This window comes from Ailuropoda melanoleuca, chromosome 3, assembly GCF_002007445.2.
Source record: "Ailuropoda melanoleuca isolate Jingjing chromosome 3, ASM200744v2, whole genome shotgun sequence".
In the NCBI taxonomy this organism is placed as follows: Eukaryota; Metazoa; Chordata; class Mammalia; order Carnivora; family Ursidae; genus Ailuropoda; species Ailuropoda melanoleuca.
The window spans coordinates 124,891,320-124,914,312 of NC_048220.1; the positions used below are offsets into that span (position 1 = coordinate 124,891,320).

The 22,993-nt window shown below is 36.9% G+C and overlaps 1 pseudogene; it reads right to left on the reverse strand.

Annotated features, from left to right (window-relative positions):
- LOC100477887 overlaps positions 1-22,993 on the reverse strand; it is a 111,499-nt pseudogene that overhangs the window by 21,245 nt on the left and 67,261 nt on the right.

Below are 22,993 nucleotides of genomic sequence, written 5' to 3' on the forward strand. Positions count from 1 at the left end.
TGTATACATACATGTGACTAATAATAAATGTACATGACATATATTTACACATGTATGATCAACGTTTATGGTTTTAATCATTAAACCATTTAATCATTAAATGGTTAAATATGAGCATGTCAATAAACGAATTAGGGAGAGTAGAAACAGACTTGATTGTGTATTAAAACTTGGTGTGTAACAGTCAAAAATGTTGCTGAAAGTGTTTACTAAGTGTTTGTATACTGTAAGACAATCACATCTTTATTAATTTCTAGAAAAAATGGACTGTCATACCTGGGAAATCCAATGTTTAAAATCTTTAGAAAACACATGTGCTAATTGTGAGGTCAGCAAACATTTTCTGACAAAGGACCAGATAGTAGATATTTTAGTGTTTAAGGATCAAAAAAGAAAACAAGGTCTCATAAACTATTGAATACTTTTTGCAATAAACATTTGTAATGAGAATAATGGGATTTCTTTTTCTTTCATTTTCTTTTGTTTGTTTGTTTCATTGAGATTCAAAGTTCATGTTCCATATCGTCAAAATCTTTTGTAAATATTTACCTGATCTGTGATGCGATTTCGCATATTTCCTCTTTGAAAAACTTTACTTATGGAGATAGGTAATGCCAAATATTAGTATCATTCCACGAGTATATGCCTTTAATTGAGCATATTTTTAGAGCCCTATTAAATTATCTTCTTGATATTTGTGTTTTATGATGTAATTGCATTGCAGATAATCACTTCCAATCAAAGGTTATATGGCCATTTCTCCATTTTTTTAATTAAATAGATATTGAAATATGGAAATATCCTTTGTAGTTTGTTTTTTTATATATAAGATTTTATTTATTTATTTATTTATTTATTTATTTATTTATTTATTTATGAGAGACAGAGAGAGAGAGAGGCAGAGGGAGAGGGAAAAGCAAACCCCCCCCCAATTGAGCAGGGAACCCAACGTGGGGCTCCATCCCAGGACCCTGGAATCATGACCTGAGCCAAAGGCAGACGCTTAACCGACTGAGCCATCCAGGCGTCCTTCTTTGTACTTTCATTGAAGTCTGACAAACACTGCTGGAATGGTAATTTGAACTCACCTAAAATGGTGTGTGCACCTGCAGATTTTGCTTGTTTACCTCTTGACACCACAGTGTGTAAAGCAGCTTGACATGACTCATGATTCAAAGAATGTTAATAGTCATCAAAAGGTATTTTAACATATTTCTGTTTCCTATACAAGCACTATTTTGTCTTTGGATCTGAAGATATATGACCAAGTCTATAGCAGCAGCTAATTTTTAAAGCTATTCGGTGTATTATAATGTTGATTGAGGGAAGTTTTTTTTTTTTTGGAAAAAAATTCATTTTTCATCCTTGGTATGAAGCAAATTTGAAATGTTTATGTTACCATTAGAAATATATTCCGGAAGGTATTCAAATACTAGATTATTTTAGAATTTTCATTGGAAGAAAGAAAGACTGCATTACTCTAAACAGTAAAAGTTTCTATTCACTGAATGATTTTGCTGTTTGTGTAAATTACATGCTTTTCAAAAATAGGAGATTGATTATCCTTTCACAATAGTGAGAATGACATCAGGGGAAAAACTTATAATCTACTATATATAAGTGATTTTATTTTGACAATAGTATCAACAGATAAAGTTGCATTCTAAATGGACTCTTGTTTGTTTGGCTCTACTTAGGAGTAAGATTTCAGATTCTAAAGAAAGCTTTGAAAGATGGGAGGGAAACAGTATCAACAAAGGAGCTGAAAAAGATTTTTTTGTATGTTTGTTATCTGGAAAATAGGATTACTCTATATTATATAATTAAAAAATAATAATAATAGGATGATTATTCTACTTGTTTGGCTAACCAATTGAGATTTACCAATTTTAGAATTAACTTAGTATATTTAAGTGAAATAATTGTATAATATTTTATTATAAATATCTGATATTGTCATAGGTAAATACATAATATTTCCCAGACTTGTTTTTACCTAAATATTTCTGTTTTCTCTCCTGTCTTTTCTCTCCAAAATTAACCACAGATCTCTATCTTAATACTAATACTAAACACTTCTTTATTCATTGTAATTATTTAAAAAAAATTTTCTAATCATTTTCAATGTATAACATCGGCCAAGGATTGTTACCTAATATATAGTAAGAACTTGAAATCAATACAAAATAGAAGTAAATCTAATAAAAATTGAACAAAGGCTATACATAGGTAATTGATGGAAAGTGAAGTCTGAATAGCTAACTAACATACAAGCAGGTGCTCACCTCACTAGCAGGCAGCAAAATGCATGGTAAAATACAAAATAAAACCCAATTTGGTTTGTAGAAAGGGATGAAGAATTCTCATTCCACTAAATTAATAACATAGTTAAGAACATCAATAAAATATAACAATGTTACTACGTTCTTACTTAGAGCTTTTGCAAAATTATTTTCTAAATCTGGGAAGAGTTACTTCCAAGATTTCTACTCTTGGTATGATAATATAAAATAAATGTTTAAGTTGATTATTATCATCCAATTAAGAGGCAAGGTCTTTGCTTTTTTTCCCTCTACTCTGCATAAGACTTGCCCTATGTCTACTTTCTAATATATTAAAGATATCCAAATATATAGGTGCACTGATAAACACAGACTCTTCAAGGACACTTTTTTGGAGAGTGTATATAAAATCACTGATGCACATTTACTTACATTTCTTCTGAGCATAGTTTTCTCCTCATTGTCATCAAATTAAAACAGTTCATTTCTGATCAGCAGCTTTCTTAGTTACTGCTGTTATCTGCAAACTGCAATCATGGTAATCGGATTTAGGATTTATAAAATCTGACAATACAGCAGCGCTGCAACATGTTTCTAGGGCAATATTATGTTTACTATAGTCTTAGTGATAAATGTTTGCATTTTGGGTTTGTTTTTATTTAAAAACTAATATTTATTTATTATGGAAAAAATACCAGACACTATAGGAAACCCATTAGCAATTGGTTTTGTATTATTCAAATAATGTTTAGTTGTGTACTGAGGCAGGCACTCTTGCATATTACTAAACTTAGGTGGCAACTCTAATATTGCCATATATGTGGAAAAGAGCATTCAGCCCAATAAAAATAGGCCTACCCTCACTTGAACCACCAGGGAGGGCAGGCTTAACAACTACGTGAGTCGTCTCTAGAAATCCAAGCTCACAGTCACCCGTCCTGGACTCTCATCCTGTGTTATTCTCTGCATTTCCCTCATTTCAAAAATCACCACCGCCTTCACCTTTATATACAAATTCTTTTTCAAATCCTCGATTACCTAAAATCACCCTCAACTTCAACTCAGAAAATGTCTTTAACCTGCTTGTTTTTATTAAAACTTGCCACTCCTGTAAGAAATTTACTATCCATATAGGACACCTAAGTGGCTTAAAAAAAAAAAAAAACAAATATAGCAGATTATTATAGAAAGACCACTATCACTCAGACATATCTATTATCACAATTATTCAATCTGTAACTCATTAACATAAATGTGTGGTTGATTTTACAGTTTTATTAATATATGCACCCTTATTACCAGTGGATATTTTTTAACTTTTTATCTTTACAGTTATGTGTTTCCTTTATTGAGAATATTGCTTTTGCCGATACTGATTTCCATTTTAAAATGTTTTAAACTTTGTTTATTGGAGAAGAAAATCAAGATGAATTTTAAATACTCATCAATGTTGAAATTCATTTCCAGATTATTTAGAAGTAAGGGAAGTGGGGAAAAAGGGAAGAAAGTGTGATGAAATGTGAAGGAGGTACCAGACAGAGGGGCGGACGGCAGGACCGTGCTCCCGCAACCTGTCCCCTTGGCCCAAGCCTTTCTCAACATTCATTCCCCTTGGACTGATGATGAAGGTATCCCATAATCCAATATGATTATGCTGGAAAATGACTTTTGGTTATGATCCCATTCATGTTGCCCACAGAACTGTCTTGAAAAGACTGGTGGATTTTGTGGGGTGTTTTCGTGGTTTTGTTTTATTTTGTTTTGTTCGGTACTGACTGCCCTATTTTGTTTGTTTTAGAGAGAGATTTTGTTTTCATATATTGCTGTGGTTCCGCAATATCTGAGAAGGAATTTATAGTTCAGAGAAAACAAATTTATAGCTCTGAGAGGAATATCAAAGCTAAAAAGGTTACAGACAATATTTGCTATCAGAGGGCAGTGGGAATGTTGGAACTGTGGTGTCTAATTATAAAGTGCAGACAGGGAATCTGCTCTCAGCCAGGTCCTTCAGTGATGGAGGAGGAGACGCCCTGCGCTACACCTCGAGGCTTTGCGGTGGGCAGAGCTGGCCCCATGAAAACATCGGATTTAGGCTTACCTGACAGCGTCTGTTTCCTGGATGCAACACTGTTTCCTCTTGATTTTCGGATTTAAAATGTAAAGGCCCCACAGGAGGGATGACTTCACCTTTTTTCTGTTCCAGTCTAATCTAGCCGCCTCTTCCATTTCTTTACCTTTATTTCCCGTGAAAAACACCTGCCGTCCCTTTCGCAAAATCCTCAAAGATTTCCGGCTTTGAGTAAGGCAACAAAAATGCTCCCCTATATTCTAAAATTGAAAGAAAATTAGAAGAGGAAAAACAAAGCCAATTCTCTCCTTATTCTAATCCCTTCTTTTTTAAATCGCTAATCCTGTTCGATATAAAGTTCACTAAATTCATTTCTAAATCGCATGTATCCTTCCCTGCCTGAAAGGGACAGGCCACAGTAATAGCAAAGGACTTTGCCCTATAAATAGTATCAGGGCCATCAGAGGGATCCAGGCGGCCTGGCTTGATGCAGTGATATTTATGTTCTCTAATGTTGCTTTTGCCAATACAATGAGACACTTCCAGACGTTTAAGATGTTCGCTAGTGGCACAGCATTTCCTCACACTCCCCTGTATGATTCTGCAGACAGCAGCTTCTTTTAGTCTTAAAGTGGGAGTCCAGCAACTTTTTCTTTCAGTCTCTCTCGACAATGCCCTACCTTCCAGTATTGCAGCTATGGGAAAGCTTTTGACTAAGTGATTGTGCATAACGCAAAAAGCATTTCCAGGCTTCCCCTATTCTTCCAAACTGGGTCACTATCAATCATTTTGAAGGTTAAATTCTTCCAAATCATGTAGATGAGGTGAAACAAATTCAGCTATTTTTTTTCTTTTTCTGCATTGAGTTGTATTGAAATTGAGACCTAACTACATAAGCTATGGTAAAATAACTTCTATGTCTTGAGCTCATATGACATTTCAAGAGTTCTTATATTGTTATTTCACAGACAGAGTGGAAACCGACCCCTATCACATGTAATTAACGTGCACAGTCCTTGTTTATGACGCTGGCCCTGAATATAGCTTTCTTCCATTGCCTTACTCTCACCAAAGTAAAGAGACCCCAACATGATGAAGATAACGCTGTCCACACCTTTCCTCCTGTAGTTTGTATCTGGTTGCTAAGCTGAGTGAAAAGCATGGTGGGCAAGAGTAAGTCTTAAAAAATGACTTTGAAGAATACGCATAGCATTATGCTTGCTCTCTCTGCTGGAGTGTTCCTTAGAAGAAATGATAAGCAAAGAAATGAGCTGAGCATTTCAGATCAGATGTAGCAGATTCAAAAAATATAAATGTAGGACATTTTTCTTTAAAAAGTATCTTTATCATTATTATTAATATACAGATTTCTTATCTGTAACCAATTAATGCAAATTCACTGACACATTTTTTGTATAGCACCATAGAAACGATAAAAATATCAAATATGCTAATAAAGTTGTCCAAAGTGAGAAGGTATAAAAGATTACAAGTTTCTCTATTATTTACCATTAATTGTAAGACATAAAAGCAAAATTACCATCTGTGAATGTTCCTAACATTATGCTAATAAAACAATTAAAATATTAATAGGAACAAAATTCTAAATGGGGCTATGGTTTATTTGAATTATTACCAGAGTATAATATTTGGTTTCTTTATTTAGTGCTTATCAGCCATATAAAACTCCACAAATTGGAACTTTCAATCACCATAACTGGAGGAGGTAGATAATGCCCAAGCACATTTCTATAAAATCATCCAATAAAGAATTTAAAATAGGTTAATGCATAAAAATTTATAGTAATAATTTCCTCTCCACATACTTTTCTCATGGTCCTAGCACTAGATGCAAATATACTTTATATATAATTCCAAAAAGCCCTTTGCTAAAAATGGTGGTGTCAACGTTTGCCATTTACTTGTGACAGAACACAGTTTTTATATTTATGTCTATGTTTTATAAAAACATTAAAACTGCTCACAAGGTAGTCCTGAAAATATCTTTATTGCAATTTAAGATATAGAATAACTGTAGTAAGTGACCATTTCTTTGCTTAAAATATTTAAAGCCATGAAACATTTCCCGGTGTAACAACTTTGAATTGTTTTTGCAATAGTTAAACCGCGTAGAAGAAGATATAATTTTTTCCCATCCTCTATTTCCATACTCCAGCCTAAGAAAAAATAATAAATTACACTTGCCAAATTTTGCTACATTATACTTTTTACAATTTCTGCTTACCTTTCTATCTTATAAATGTTTCCCCATATCTCAATGTTGTTTTAGATGAGGAGTTTTTAATCTAAATATTGTATTTAAGAAAATAAATAGCCTTAAAAACTAAGGAAATGAATCTGAAATAATGCAATTTCAACAAAGAAAACAGAGTAGGAAAAGGGAAGTTATATGCACATATTAGTGCATATGTTTGTGTGTGTGTATGCAGGTGTACTTTTGATCATTTGATTTTGAGGTGGAAGGCTATTCCATCCTCACTTTTTGCCAGTACCCCACATTCCATCCTATTTGTTTTATATGTTTACAAAGGAGGTCTTGTTTCATGTATGTGGTTTCATAATATTATTATCTCGTTGACTTCATTTAGGTTAAAAAAAAAACCAAGACAAAGTATATTTAATATTTCAACTTAAATTATTCAGGTGTTTCCACACTAGCTGAAGATTTAAAAAAAAAAATCCTAGGGCACCTAGAACCCTCAGAAATGATTAAATAAGTCAAAACAGTGTGTCTACTGGTGATTTTTCCAACATGAGAAGTAAATTTTAAATGTATGGTTGTCACATGCCAAGATATTTTTGGTTTGTGTAACCAAAAGGGAAGTTAAGCTTCATTTACATCTCTAAAACTGAAACATCAATCTTATTAACATATTAAAGGAAAAGATGTGGATAGAAAAAGTCAGGACTGTAGTTCTGAAGTAAAAAGGAATCAGATAAAAAATGTAGTCAGTGTATCTCCTGACTGTTTTTCATAATGTATACTTACAGATATATTCCTATGGTGTCATCACTTTTTTTTTAATTGAAGTATAATTGAGATACAACATTATATTAGCTTCAGGTGTACAGCATTAATAATTTGACATTTGTATACATTGTGAATTATTCACTCCAGTAAGTCCATTTACCATCTGTCACCATACAAATTTATAACATTTGTTTTCTTGTGATGATAACTTTTTAAGACTTACTTTTTTTTTTTAGCAACTTTCAAATTTGTAATATCATTGACTAGAGTCATCTGGCTGTACATTACATCCCCGTGAGTTATTTATCTTATAACTAGAATTTTGTACCTCTTGATCTCCTTCACTCATTCTGCTCGCCCCTGAATCCCCTTCCCTTTACAGACGTATTCCTGTAACATAGTCACTTTACCAATATCCTCACTTTCCTATAATTAAGTTTATGTTCACTGTCAAATACAAACAAATCTGAGCACTAGTTAAAGAAGTAGGAGCAGATTTTATTCAGTAATCACCACTGCAATAGGGAAGAGACGCTGGCATGAAGTGAACTCAACTTCACTGAAAGAAAAGGCAGAAGACGTTTTAACAGTGGGAGTGTGCTAGGGGAAAAACACCAAGAGTGAAGAGAGGGGCTTGGCCCATGCGACCAGGCCATCTAGTTTGCTAGTTTGCACTTACCTGGAGGAGAGACAAACTTGCAGTGGTGCAACTTGGATCATGACTCCTACCAGTTAGGTCCTTCTCCTCCTACCTGGCCAGGAGAGTCCGAATTATCTCCCTGAAGGTTTGCTTTTCGAAGGGTGGGCTCTCAAGTCATTGAAGAAACAGGACTAGGTGATAGATTTATATCTCAAAGGTCAAAACATGTATAATTGCAAGCTCTCTAAAGTAATAGTTTTCAGAGGGAGTTCAGGGGCCTGCTTATCACCAGGCTTTGTCTTGAACAGAGTAAACTACCTTGGTGGCATTGAACTTCCTCAGGCGAGGGTTTTAGGGAGGATGGGTCATTTCAGGAACATGGCCTTAAGCTAGTGGAAGCCGTGCCAGAGTTTGGTCAAGCCTCTTAATACAAGGGTTTGGATGGAATCATTCTGTGTCCAGAGTTCTACAGTTCTCATTGCTAAGGAATTTTCTGATTTTCATTTAGATTCCAATATCTATTATCCTGGGAATATAATGTACTAGCCAAAGGGTTGAAGTATTTGACAGTTTCATTTCCAGAATATATTACTAAATTGATATTCAAAGATCCCGTTTTAAAATGAGATATCAGGGGGCGCCTGGGTGGCAAGGGGTTAAGCGTCTGCCTTCAGCTCAGGGCGTGATCCAGGCATTATGGGATCGAGCCCCACATCAGGCTCTTCCGCTATGAGCCTGCTTCTTCCTCTCCCACTCCCCCTGCTTGTGTTCCCTCTCTCCCTGGCTGTCTCTATCTCTGTCGAATAAAAAAAAAAAAAAAAATCTTAAAAAAAAAATAAATAAATAAATAAAAATGAGATATCAGGGCATCTGGGGGCTTAATCAGTTAAGCATCTGACTCCTGATTTTGGCTCAGGTCATGACCTCAGGTTTGTGAGATCGAGCCCTACTTTTAGGCTCTGCCCTGGACATGGAACCTGCTTAAGATTCTCTCTCTCCCTCTCCTTCTGCCTCCCCCACCCCCCTGAATAAACGAATAACTAAATGGGTAAAATGAGATTTGATAACAAACCTTCATAATTTAGTTTACAATTTAAGTAAAATCACTTATGTAAACTATTAAAACATTCTGCCAGCAAACAGTAAAACTAAGATGAAGTTCCAAGACCCACATGAGCTGATGAAATTAAACTGGTAAACACAACCACAGGCCTATTGATAATTTGCCTAGGGTGAAGAGGACCACTTGTCCTTCATCATGCTTTGTATTTCCTAATTCAGCAAGAATTTTTACCAGTTAGAAAATCGATGCTCTTAGTGAAATTTTCAGAAAACCACTAGGCAAAAATAAAATGTTTTTGACAATTGAGGTTGCCCATCTTGAGATGTGTAATGCCCACAGGGTCTGGAGGAAGAGATATAACAGTCCTATTAGCAGAGGGCAATGGAGAGTCCAGTTTCATGTGTTTCATCTGAAGACTGAATACAATGTAACATCAAGTTCTTTGAAGCTGGATTGATGAAACAGTGTTATACACCAAAAGTGGGCAAAAAGTGGTGCAGTCACCCCACCCACCAACTAGAGGTGTTGTGGAAGAGACTGACCTATTTCCTAATGACCAAGAATAACTTGAACTCCAGTGTCACTTAACATCCTTATTCAGGCAGAGCTTTCTCAAGTCAGGACAAGATAAAGACATGAAGAAGAGAAAGAAGGAAACGTGGAATGAAGGAAGGGTGGAAGGAAGGGACAGATCCACAGAGGGAGAGAGAGAGGGATAGAGAGGAGGGAGGAAGAGAAATAAAAATATTGTAGACTAACACAAATAAAATATCAGCCTGAAGATCCAAAAGTCCATAGCCTTGAAATGTGCTTTATAAAAATGGGAAAAAATTTTCTAAGGAAGATTTCCATGAAATATGAGTAAAAATTAGTGCACACAGAATAAGTCAAAATGAAAAGACAATAAACGAGATATAAGTAGGAATAAATAAGATTCAACAGAATTGCATAAAAAAGTTAGCAAAACTAAAATAATATTTTTAAATGATATAGAAGAGAACAATGGAAAAAATATAGCAATGTGGAGGGAAAATCTGAGCAGCAATCCTAGATTTGGGAAGATAAGGAAATAGAGATAACTGAAGTATAGGATATAGATTTTAGACAAAACTATGTGCTTAATATATACATTAGAAAGAATGAACAGAAGCTATATTCAGAGAAATAATGGAGGAAAAATTTTTTGACTTTGGAAAAATAATTTTTAAAATGTAAATATGTTGAGGTGCCTGGGTGGCTCAGTTGGTTGAGTATCCAACTCCTGATTTCCTCTCAGGTCATGATCTTAGAGTCATGAGATTGACCCAGCATTGCACTCCAGACTCAGTGTGGAGCCTGCTTAAGATTCTCTATCTTTCCCTCTGCCCTCTCCCCCTCTCCCACTTATGTGCATGCACACTCTCTCTAAAAAAAAAAAAAAAAAAATTGTGGATCTTTTAACCTTTTAACCTTTCAGGAAAAATCAATGATAATAAATCCATTTTTCTGAAATGCCAGGAAAGAAAGGGCAATCTACTACAATAAATTGTATCCTAAAATCCTAAGTTCTGCAAAGGCATTTATTTCATTTAGAAAATAGCATCTTTTCAATGTTTTCCTTTGATTGGGAAAGCAAGAGCTGTGCTTCCTAATTCAGTTTAAGTACCAATGGAGGAGGTGGAGGTGGTTGAGGGAGGGCATTTGGGAAATGAGGGGAGCAGTTGCTGCAAAGATGAACTTTCATTTATTTTACTATTTTGGACCCCTTCCATTCCTGTCTGTGAGTTTAGAACTTACCTAGATTGCAGTTATGCTTCTGGCTTTTACCTTAGTTGCAAATTCCATATCATCTTGGCTGCTGATGACTTGCTTCAGTTTTAGCCACCAATAGGTTTTCCTTTACGTTTGTTTCTCCTAGAAATGGTTTAGAGCTTTTTAACTATTAAGGGATTTAGTTTTACCATTCTAATGAGGTGTTGCAAGGAGATGGAGACAAGCTAAACACTTAGTTTATTATCTCTAAATTTTCTTGAATTGTTAACCAAATCATAGTACACTTAAATATAATTGAGGAAGAGACTGCAAATAACAAAAATTTTTATAATGTGGCAGGAAGGATAAGAGTGACAAAGCTTATGAGAAAGGAGGAATGATGGAAAGATGTATAAGGGTGCCAACTGCTTCATTTAACAGAGCTAACCAGGAGATGTTTCAATTTGATTGAACAAGAAACAGACTTTTATGTATATGTAGGGGGAAAATTTTCCCTGAGTCTCTCATGTTTTTGCATACCTTCTGTACAAAAGTATTATTATTATTATTATTGCTTTGAACTATCTTTTCAAAGATGTTTTTCATAGAGAGCAGCCTTGGAAGATAATGTCTCCCTCTGAGCAGATTTTACTGTGTAGGATAATAAAGATAATAACTCTCACAGAGACAAAGATTGGACAGGCTTGCTGGTAGCTCCTTACACAGAATGAGGCTTCTTCATGTGATGGCTCCTGTCCTGTAAAGCACCCCCACTGCATAGGAAGGCATCATCTGATCCTTGCTGTGTTACCATATAAAAATTGCAGCTCAGGGAACAACACAATGATGTTTCTGGAGCAAAGTTTCCGGCAAAGTTTTCTATGAATTTGTTGTAAGCTAACTTATTAGTTTGCAAGTAAGCTAAAAATCCAGACCCTTCATATTCTTGACACATGCTACTTAAAGATACAACAATCACCATCACTACTTAATTATATATCAAAAATTTTGAAGTGTTGGCAGGAAGTTATAGGTAATAATCTAAATTATCGTATGCTTCAAGGGCAGCCAGTAAATAATGTCTTATATCTATAAATACGCACATACTATTGCAACATGTCATACAGAGTAATAAAAAAGAAAAAGGAAAGGAAGAAATGTTCAAAAACAGTTGCCTGAGAAATATTTGAGTAGGATGCAAACCAGAACATTGTAGTTTCTCACCGGAAGATTTTTTTTCTTTGTCATGAGTTACATGACAATTAAAGCTGGAAATATAATCCTTTAAGTATCCTGGTACAATGATCTAAAAATGATTATTTAAGAGAAAAAATAAGTAAACTTATTATGATGTAGGTCTCTGTCTCTGCTATATTAAATGCCAGAAGGCAATTGAAGTAACATCTGCAGAGTTTGAAGAAACGTAGGAAGCCTCAAAATATACAATTAGGATGTTTTTTTCTTCTGTGAATTGAAACAACAGAAAGACATTCTACGATACAAAGAATTTTGGAGATACACCACACATGTCACTTTCTTAAAAGTATTTCTGAGATATCTAGTAGACCAGCAAAAGTTAATCAAAACAAAAAAGTGCAGGGCTGGAGAACATGTAGTATAAAACATCTGGTAGATTGCCATAAGAGATCATCAACACACGTAATTGGCAACATGTTCCAAGATTCTTTTGGACAGTCATTCTCTCAGAAAACCGTTATTAAACTGGACACATAAAGGATCATGTGAAGAAAGGGACGTGGTGAGAGAGTCCTTTCATAAGGGCAGATGACTTAAATCTTAACAAGTTTATTATGATTTCATACGCTTTAGTAAACAAATATAGAAGAATGGAAAATCTCTGCTCAGAGGGTTTAGGAGCACACAGAGAACTCTAATTAAATAAGATTACGTTGTTTTAAAGCAAACTTCTACTTTATTTATTAACTACTGGAAACCAATATCCAAGATGTTAAAGTAATGGCTTTAACATTTTATGCTGAATTAGTGATTTAGGCTCTATAACTAAATGACATCTATATATTTCAACATTTCTGTACTTAATTTATTTAAAGCACCACATATCCATCAGTTTAATTAAACTTTTGCAACAAATGAATATGAGGGTTTTCTGTTTATAAATCCATTTTCCCATGGATTATGTTAGGTTAAGTCAGAACTTAGGTCTTAAACATTCTTTGTATCTGGCAGTATCAATTACCTGGATGTGCAATATGGAAGTTCTTCACGTAACCCAGCACAAATATTAAAACATCTGACAATTATTATACTTTGAGTTAAAACGAAGTAATTATAGTACTTTTCAAAAGGAGAGTTTACATGGTAAATAAAACTTTCATAGAAAGATGGGGTGTAAGTTTCACATAGAAGACATTTCAATTCCAGAAAAAGAGCAAAGAGCATTTTCTTCTCTTCACTTTACTTTCAAAGATCACTGGGAAGAAAATCAAGTTATTCATGTCTCCAATTTCTTCCAATTTGGTAGGGAAAGAAAATACGATTTATTAAATTTGATTTGTGGCGATGTTTAGAATGATGATCGTGCTCTAGGACATGGGCTTATATTTGTGGAAATTTAAAATTTATAAAAAATTTAAGGCACATTTTGCTTGAGGGGAAAAATAAATCACAGCTGTCCTTTATTGAACAGTTCGAAGTTCTAAATTAGGTCATATACATGAGGAAATCTTTTCCAAAATATTTTCCTATTTGGATTTCAGTGATCATTATTGTGGCAGAAGCGATAAGTGCAAGAATAAACACTTTATGTGTCTTTATGCCCTAATAATTTCCTCAGGGTTGTTGCTCCCCACATCAAGGTCTTATGCTAACATCGTTCTGTTTTCCATTTATAGTTTTAAAAATAGTTGATTTTATTAAAGTTTCTTTTTTTTAAAATGCATTAAGGAAAATTCAACAAAGGGTGAAGTCCAGAGGAAACCAAGTGCAGATGTCCAAGAGTCTCTTCCAGCGGAGTCACTCAGCACACACTTAATTTCTCCAGCAACAAATTGTGACAATGCCTGCAAAGTGCTGTCAGTCAGGAAAACCTGATTGAATCTAGGAGTCCGGTGTCAGTAACCCAAACTTACAGTGTCTGTGTGACCAACTGTATCACTGGAGCTGCAGACCCCAAGAAAGAAACTGTTTTCAGGGAGGTTAAGATGGCGGAGGAGTAGGGGACACCTTTTTCAGCCGGTCCCCTGAGTTGAGCTGGATAGGTACCAGACCAGCAGGAATATCCACGGAATCAGCCTGAGACGCAGGAAGATACATCTGGATCTCTACAAATGAACATCTCCAGCGCTGAGTATCGAGGTACGAAGCGGGGAGCCGTGAAACCGCGCACAGATATCGGAAGCTAAACAGAAGGGGGAGGGAGCCGCCGTGTCAGGGCGCCGGGAAGCGGTAGCCACCTGCAAGGGGGAGTGGACAGACCGCGGACCCGCACGCTTGAGACAGCAGGCTGAGAAGGGAGCTCCGGGAGCGTACGCGAGAAGGCTGGCGGTTGGCGGGCCACCTGCACGGGGGAGCAGGCAGACTCGCGGACGGCACCCGCGAGACAACAGACTTAGAACGCGAACTCCAGGAGCGCGCGCAGGGCGGCTGGCGGGCCACCTGCACCGGGGAGCGGGCGGACCGCGGACCCGCACTCTGGAAACGGCAGACTGAGTCCGTGAGCCGGGAGCGTGCACCACCAAGCATCTCACGGAGCTCCGGAGCTCCGGTGTGCTCACTGGATCGAGGCTGAGACCGGGAGCTCCGGGAGCGTCCGCGGGGCGGCTGGCGGCTGGAGGGCCACCTGCACGGGGGAGCAGGCGGACTCGCGGTCAGCACCCGTGAGACACCAGACTGAGACGGGGAGCTCCGGGAGCCCGCGCGGGGCGGCTGGCGGCGGGCGGGGTTGGAAACACAAAGGACAGAGACGTGCCGGCCCTGGAAGTGAGGGCTGGGACGCCGGGTGTGGGGCGCACAGCCCGGGATGCTGCAGGGTTGAGCAGCACCAACAGAAACAGAGTTAAAGTGGCCAGAACATCAGTGGAGAACGATCCGCGATCCCTCTGTTCTGAGACAGAGGCTGAATTTCAGCCGCTGCTGCTCTCTCAGAAGAGGCATAGCAAACCGCCAGGGAAAGCCGCCAGAGAACAAAAGCCCGGAAATACCGGCTCACAGGGTGCCCATCCCCATCCCCCCTCGCAAGGGACACAGAGACTCTACCCAAACAGGGTTTTCTGAGTACCTGCAGGCAGGCCCCTCCCCCAGAAGGCAGGCTGAAAAATCAAGAAGCCCACAACCCGGAGCGCCTGAGTGGCGCAGTCACCAAGCACCTGTCTTCGGATTAGGGTGTGATCACAACGCTCCGTAAGGAGTCCTTCATCGGGCTTCTCCACCGGGAACCTGCTTCTTCCTCTCCCACTCCTCTGCTTGGGTTCCCTTTCTTGCTGACTGTCTCTCTCTCTCTCAAATAAATAAATAAACTCTTTAAGGAAGAAGCCCACATCCCTAAGATCTCTATAAAACAAGGGCGCACGGCCTGGGTCCCAGTCAACACTTGGGCTCTGGACAACCCTGCAATCTCTCTTCATCAGAATGACGAGAAGGAGAAGTCCCCCCCAGCAAAGAAAAGATAATGAGTCTGTGGCCTCTGCCACAGAATTGGCCTCGGCCACAGAATTAATACATATGGATGTATCCCAATTATCAGAAATGGAATTCAGAGCAACAATGGTCAAGATGATGAGTAAACTTGAAAAAAGCATCAGAGAAAGCGTTGCTGAGAATATAGAATCCCTAAGGGCAGAAATGAGAGCGAATCTGACAGAAATTAAAAATTCTATGAGCCAAATGCAGTCAAAACTAGAGGCTCTGACGGCCAGGGTCACCGAGGCAGAGGAACGCGTTAGCGAATTGGAGGATGGGTTAGTAGAAGAAAAAACGAAAATAGAAGCTGGTCTTAAAAAAATCCACGCCCACGAATGTAGATTACGGGAGATTACTGACTCTATGAAACGATCCAATGTCAGAATCATCGGCATCCCTGAAGGGGTGGAGAAAAACAGAGGTCTAGAAGAGATATTTGAACAAATTGTAGCTGAAAACTTCCCTAATCTAGCAAGGGAAACAAGCATTCGTGTCCAAGAGGCAGAGAGGACCCCATCCAAGCTCAACCAGGACAAACCTACGCCACGGCATGTCATAGTGCAATTCGCAAATATTAGATCCAAGGATACAGTATTGAAAGCGGCCAGGGCAAAGAAATTTCTCACGTACCAAGGCAAAGGTATCAGGATTACGTCAGACCTGTCTACAGAGACCTGGAATGAGAGAAAGGCTTGGGGGGGCATTTTTAAAGCTCTTTCAGAGAAAAACATGCAGCCAAGGATCCTTTATCCAGCAAAGCTGTCATTCAGAATTGATGGAGAAATAAAGACGTTCCAAAATCGCCAATCATTAACCAATTTCGTAACCACGAAACCAGCCCTACAGGAGATATTAAGGGGGGCTCTATAAAGGTAAAAAGGCCCCAAGAGTGATACAGAGCAGCAAGTCACAACCGATACAAAGACTTTAAAGAGAAATGGCATCATTAAAATCATATCTGTCAATAATCTCTATCAATCTAAATGGCTTAAACTCTCCCATAAAACGCCACAGGGTTGCAGATTGGATAAAAAGACATGACCCATCCATTTGCTGTCTACAAGAGACTCATTTTGAACCCAAAGATGCATTCAGACTTAGAGTAAGGGGATGGAGTACCATCTTCCACGCAAATGGACCTCAAAAGAAAGCTGGAGTAGCAATTCTCATATCAGATAGACTGGATTTTAAACTAGAGGCCATAGAGAGAGATACAGAAGGGCACTATATTATTCTTAAAGGAAGTATTCAACAAGTGGATATGACAATTATTAATATATATGCCCCCAACAGGGGAGCAGCAAGATACACAAGCCAACTCTTAACCAAAATAAAGAGACATATAGATAAGAACACAGTAATAGTAGGGGACCTCAACACCCCACTATCAGAAATAGACAGAACACCCTGGCAAAAACTAAGCAAAGAATCAAAGGCTTTGAATGCCATACTCGACGAGTTGGACCTCATAGATATATATAGAACACTACACCCCAGAACCAAAGAATACTCATTCTATTCAAATGCCCATGGAACATTCTCAAGAATAGATCATGCTCTGGGACACAAAACAGGTCTCAGCCAATACCAAAAGATTGAAATTATCCCCTGCATATTCTCAGACCACAACGCTCTGAAATTGGAACTCAACCACAAGGAAAAACCTGGAAGAAACTCAAACACTTGGAGGCTAAGAACCATCCTGCTCAAGAATGACTCGATAAACCAGGAAATCAAAAAACAAATTAAACAATTTATGGAGACCAACGAGAATGAATACACAACGGTCCAAAACCTATGGGATACTGCAAAGGCAGTCCTAAGGGGGAAATACATAGCCATCCAAGCCTCACTCAAAAGAATAGAAAAATCTAAAATGCAGTTTCTATATTCTCACCTCAAGAAACTGGAACAGCAACAGAGGGACAGGCCTAACCCACTGACAAGGAAGGAGTTGACCAAGATTAGAGCAGAAATCAATGAATTAGAGACCAGAACCACAGTAGAGCAGATCAACAGGACTAGAAGCTGGTTCTTTGAGAGAATCCATAAAATTGATAGACCACTGGCAAAACTTGTCCAAAAACAAAGAGAAAGGACTGAGATTATTAAAATTATGACTGAAAAGGGAGAGGTCACGACCAGCACCATTGAAATTGCAAGGATTATTAGAAACTTTTATCAACAGCTATATGCCAAAAAACTAAACAATCTGGAAGAGATGGAGGCCTTCCTGGAAACCTATAAACTACCAAGACTGAAACAGGAAGAAATAGATTTCTTAAATAGGCCAATTAACTATGAAGAAATTGAGTCAGTGATAAACAACCTTCCAAATAATAAAACTCCAGGCCCAGACGGTTTTCCTGGGGAATTCTACCAAACATTCAAAGAAGAAATAATACCTATTCTCCTAAAGCTATTTCAAAAAATAGAAACAGAAGGAAAGCTACCAAACTCATTCTATGAGGCTAATATTACCTTGATCCCCAAACCAGGCAAAGACCCCCTCAAAAAGGAGAATTACAGACCGATTTCTCTAATGAATATGGATGCCAAAATCCTCAACAAGATCCTTGCTAATAGAATCCAACAGTACATTAAAAGGATTATCCATCATGACCAAGTGGGATTCATACCTGGGATGCAAGCATGGTTCAACACTCGCAAATCAATCAATGTGATACATCATATCAACAAGAAAAGACTCAAGAACCATATGATCCTCTCAATTGATGCAGAAAAAGCATTTGACAAAATACAGCATCCTTTCCTGATTAAAACCCTTCAGAGTGTAGGAATAGAGGGTACATTTCTCAATCTCATAAAAGCCATCTATGAAAAGCCTACTGCAAGCATTATTCTCAATGGGGAAAAGCTGGAAGCCTTTCCCTTAAGATCAGGAACACGACAAGGATGCCCACTCTCGCCACTATTATTCAACATAGTACTAGAAGTCCTTGCAACAGCAATCAGAAGACAAAAAGGGATCAAAGGTATCCAAATCGGCAAAGAAGAAGTCAAACTGTCTCTCTTTGCAGATGACATGATACTCTATATGGAAAACCCAAAGGAATCCACTCCCAAACTATTAGAAGTTATAGAACAATTCAGTAAGGTGGCAGGATACAAAATCAATGCCCAGAAATCAGTTGCATTTCTATACACGAATAACGAGACTGAAGAAAGAGAAATTAGGGAATCCATCCCATTTACAATAACACCAAAAACCATGCGTTACCTTGGAATTAACTTAACCAGAGACGTAAAGGACCTATATGCTAGAAACTATAGATCACTTTTGAAAGATATTGAGGAAGACATAAAAAGATGGAAAAATATTCCATGCTCATGGATTGGAAGAATTAACATAGTTAAAATGTCCATACTACCCAGAGCAATCTACACTTTCAATGCTATCCCGATCAAAATACCGAGGACATTTTTCAAAGAACTGGAACAAATAGTCCTTAAATTTGTATGGAACCAGAAAAGGCCCCGAATCTCCAAGGAACTGTTGAAAAGGAAAAACAAAGCTGGGGGCATCACAATGCCGGATTTCGAGCTGTACTACAAAGCTGTGATCACAAAGACAGCATGGTACTGGCACAAAAACAGACACATCGACCAATGGAACAGAATAGAGAACCCAGAAATGGACCCTCGGCTCTTTGGGCAACTAATCTTTGATAAAGCAGGAAAAAACATCCGGTGGAAAAAAGACAGTCTCTTCAATAAATGGTGCTGGGAAAATTGGACAGCTACATGCAAAAGAATGAAACTTGACCACTCTCTCACACCATACACAAAAATAAACTCCAAATGGATGAAAGACCTCAATGTGAGACAGGAATCCATCAAAATTCTAGAGGAGAACATAGGCAACAACTTCTATGACATCGGCCAGAGCAACCTTTTTCACGACACATCTCCAAAGGCAAGAGAAATAAAAGATAAAATGAACTTATGGGACTTTATCAGGATAAAGAGCTTCTGCACAGCCAAGGAAACAGTCAAAAAAACTAAGAGACAGCCCACGGAATGGGAGAATATATTTGCAAAGGACACCACAGATAAAGGACTGGTATCCAAGATCTACAAAGAACTTCTCAAACTCAATACACGAGAAACAAATAAACAAATCATAAAATGGGCAGAAGATATGAACAGACACTTTTCCAATGAAGACATACAAATGGCTAACAGACACATGAAAAAATGTTCAAAATCATTAGCCATCAGGGAAATTCAAATCAAAACCACACTGAGATACCACCTTACGCCAGTTAGAATGGCAAAGATAGACAAGGCAAGAAACAACAATTGTTGGAGAGGATGTGGAGAAAGGGGATCCCTCCTACATTGTTGGTGGGAATGCAAGTTGGTACAGCCACTCTGGAAAACAGTGTGGAGGTCCCTTAAAAAGTTAAAAATTGAACTACCCTATGACCCAGCCATTGCACTACTGGGTGTTTACCCCAAAGATACAGACGTAGTAAAGAGAAGGGCCATATGCACCCCAATGTTCATAGCTGCATTGTCCACAATAGCCAAATCATGGAAGGAGCCGAGATGCCCTTCAACAGATGACTGGATTAAGAAGCTGTGGTCCATATATACAATGGAATATTACTCAGCTATCAGAAAGAACGAATTCTCAACATTTGCTGCAACATGGACGGCACTGGAGGAGATAATGCTAAGTGAAATAAGTCAAGCAGAGAAAGACAATTATCATATGATTTCTCTCATCTATGGAACATAAGAACTAGGAGGATCGGTAGGGGAAGAAAGGGATAAAGAAAAGGGGGGTAATCAGAGGGGGGAATGAAACATGAGAGACTATGGACTGTGAGAGGCAAACTGAGGACTTCAGAGGGGAGGGGGTGGGGGAAGGGGATAGCCTGGTGATGGGTAGTAGGGAGGGCACGTATTGCATGGTGCACTGGGTGTTATACGCAACTAATGAAGCATTCAAACTTTACATCGGAATCTGGGGATGTACTGTATGGTGATTAACACAATATAATAAAATAAAATTAAAAAAAAAATAAATAAAATGCATTAAGGAAACACCAAGGTATTTTACATATATAAGATTTTAGATTGTTGGTGTAAATTTTTGTATTAACAATATGATTGTACCCATACAGAATGAAATATTCCAGTTTATATCATGATTGCTTCTAAACATTTAAAAAGTAGGCATGCTATAGAAAAAAACATACTTTTGTATAGTGAATTTTGAAACAAAATGTTACTTTTAATAACTTCTCTTCAAAGCCAGCAATCATAAGGTTAGAATTTAAAGGACTGGAGATCAGTATAGAATTTTTATTATTTTGTTGTCTGTAGATACTAATAACACCATATGGTCCATTGATGCTAACATCTGTCACCCAGCCAAGTATTGATTAAATCACTTGGAATTAAGTGAGGCACACGGGGAGTTAAAGGAGATTTGATTACTCATTTACACATGTTTGATTTAAAACTGCCCTTTAATCAAGTAGAGCTTAAATGAAGTAAATATTAAAACAGAGAATTTTTTTCTCACAGGAGAAAGTGTTTCTCACTTGTGTGCTTTTATATACTGAATTTCTTAACAACAATTTAGACATATATGTAAGACATACAATTTCATCTTAGTTATTTGAAGATTTTTGATATATTCAAATATAATTTTGTTACTCTTCATACTTGGTAATTTTAATTGGCAGCAAGGAAAATGATTTTTCACAGAAGTAAAAAATTCTCTTCTTGCATATAGCTTTGGAAGACTGCCCAGATTTATTTAAATTGCTCCGATTCCCAATAATTTCCAAATAAATATCATTGGCTTATAGATGCCTGCAGGTTACATTACATGAGATTGTTGTATGAATTATAATTCATGGGCCAACGTATCAAAGCAGTAGTTTTGCGTTTGCTATGCATTTCAATGAGACAAAAGTATTCAAGTACTCTGATGTCCAACTGTCAGTTTGAAAAGTCAAATAAAATAAAATAATTCATAGTTACCAAACTGGATAAGGCTTAAGTTTTTAACTACCATCTATGTGTATGGAATTCATGCATATTGATTCATATTTATATAATATTTAGTTAATAATATGTGACTTTTACTGGTAAAGTCCTAGAAACAATAAGAAAAGTACATTATAGTTATTTTTATGACCGTTAATCTATTTACTAATAATCAGCAAGTATATCATAAATATATGTTATTGTAATATAATGTGAACCTAAATAGGATAATATAAATATTACAGTTTTTAAAGTGACATATGTATTACATTTCTGCAGAAGTCATAACCTTCTCTGACATTCAGCCAGCATTATGATTTTTTTTAATTAACTTTCAGGATATTGTTGGTTCATAATTAATAATGGCAGGGAAAAATAACCTATTGATCTAAAATATTGTTTAAAAGAAAACATAAAAGCAGCTGTTATTAGCAAGTAGTTTTAAAACACTTCAAATGATACTCTAAAAGACAATTGATTTGGATTGTAGGTATTTTTGAGATCGATTATTAATAGGAAAAAAATGAATATATATACTAACATTTTTATAAATATTGCTACTGTCAAAGAGGAATGCTTTAGAGGTAGAGAAAGGATATGGCAAATGTGTTTCAAAGATTTGGAATATATGTACAGTTTTATTTTTTTAATTAAATGTTGGGAAAGACTTTTGTACTTAAAATTTGCTCCAAATCTCCCACATCTCATATGCCTCTAAGTCTTTTCTTAGAATAATACTTTCAAGAAAATGATATTGCTAACTATTAATTTTTGAAGATAGATGTCAAACACCTTCTGATAAAGGTGATGGATGAAAGAGTCAAGGAAATAGAGTTACACCAGTTGCCCAGAGGTAGAAAATCATCTAGAGAGTATCAGATATTGCAGCCAACTGGGAAACATGCAATTCTTTTAAATGTTAAAGCCACCACTCAGCTTCATGTCATTATTAATTTTTAATAGATTTTTGATGTGTCATATTCTGAATTTCAAAATATGGGGGGAGTCAAAACATGTTTATGGACCAATTGTGTTCCTACAAGTCTATTATAAAAGTCTTGTGCATCCAATAATGACTTTCATTTGGAATGAAACATTTCAATTTTATTAAGTGGATTTGAATTTGAGGTATAAGATGATATTTTATATTGTTGGTAAAAAAACAAACAAAAAACAAAAAACCCAGTGCTTCCAGCATGAAGAAGTTTCCTCTGTTTCTTTACCAAAATATTTTATTTCCTAACATTTATCTGAAAGCCAGAGCTTAAACTAAATACATTCTTCTAATGAATATTTTACCAATTAGAAACTTTATCCCTGGGTATAATACATTGTCATGTTTTTCTAGATATTGAAAAGGACTACAGATAAAATTCATTGATACAAACTGTATGTTAGCTATTTATAATAAACTCATTGCACATTAGACATTTTTTTGTCCTCAAGTTGTTTGACTCATTCATTCACAGATTTGCCCAGACTACCTACTGTATGAAAAGCTCTATTCTAGGCTTTGAGATAAAATAGTAAA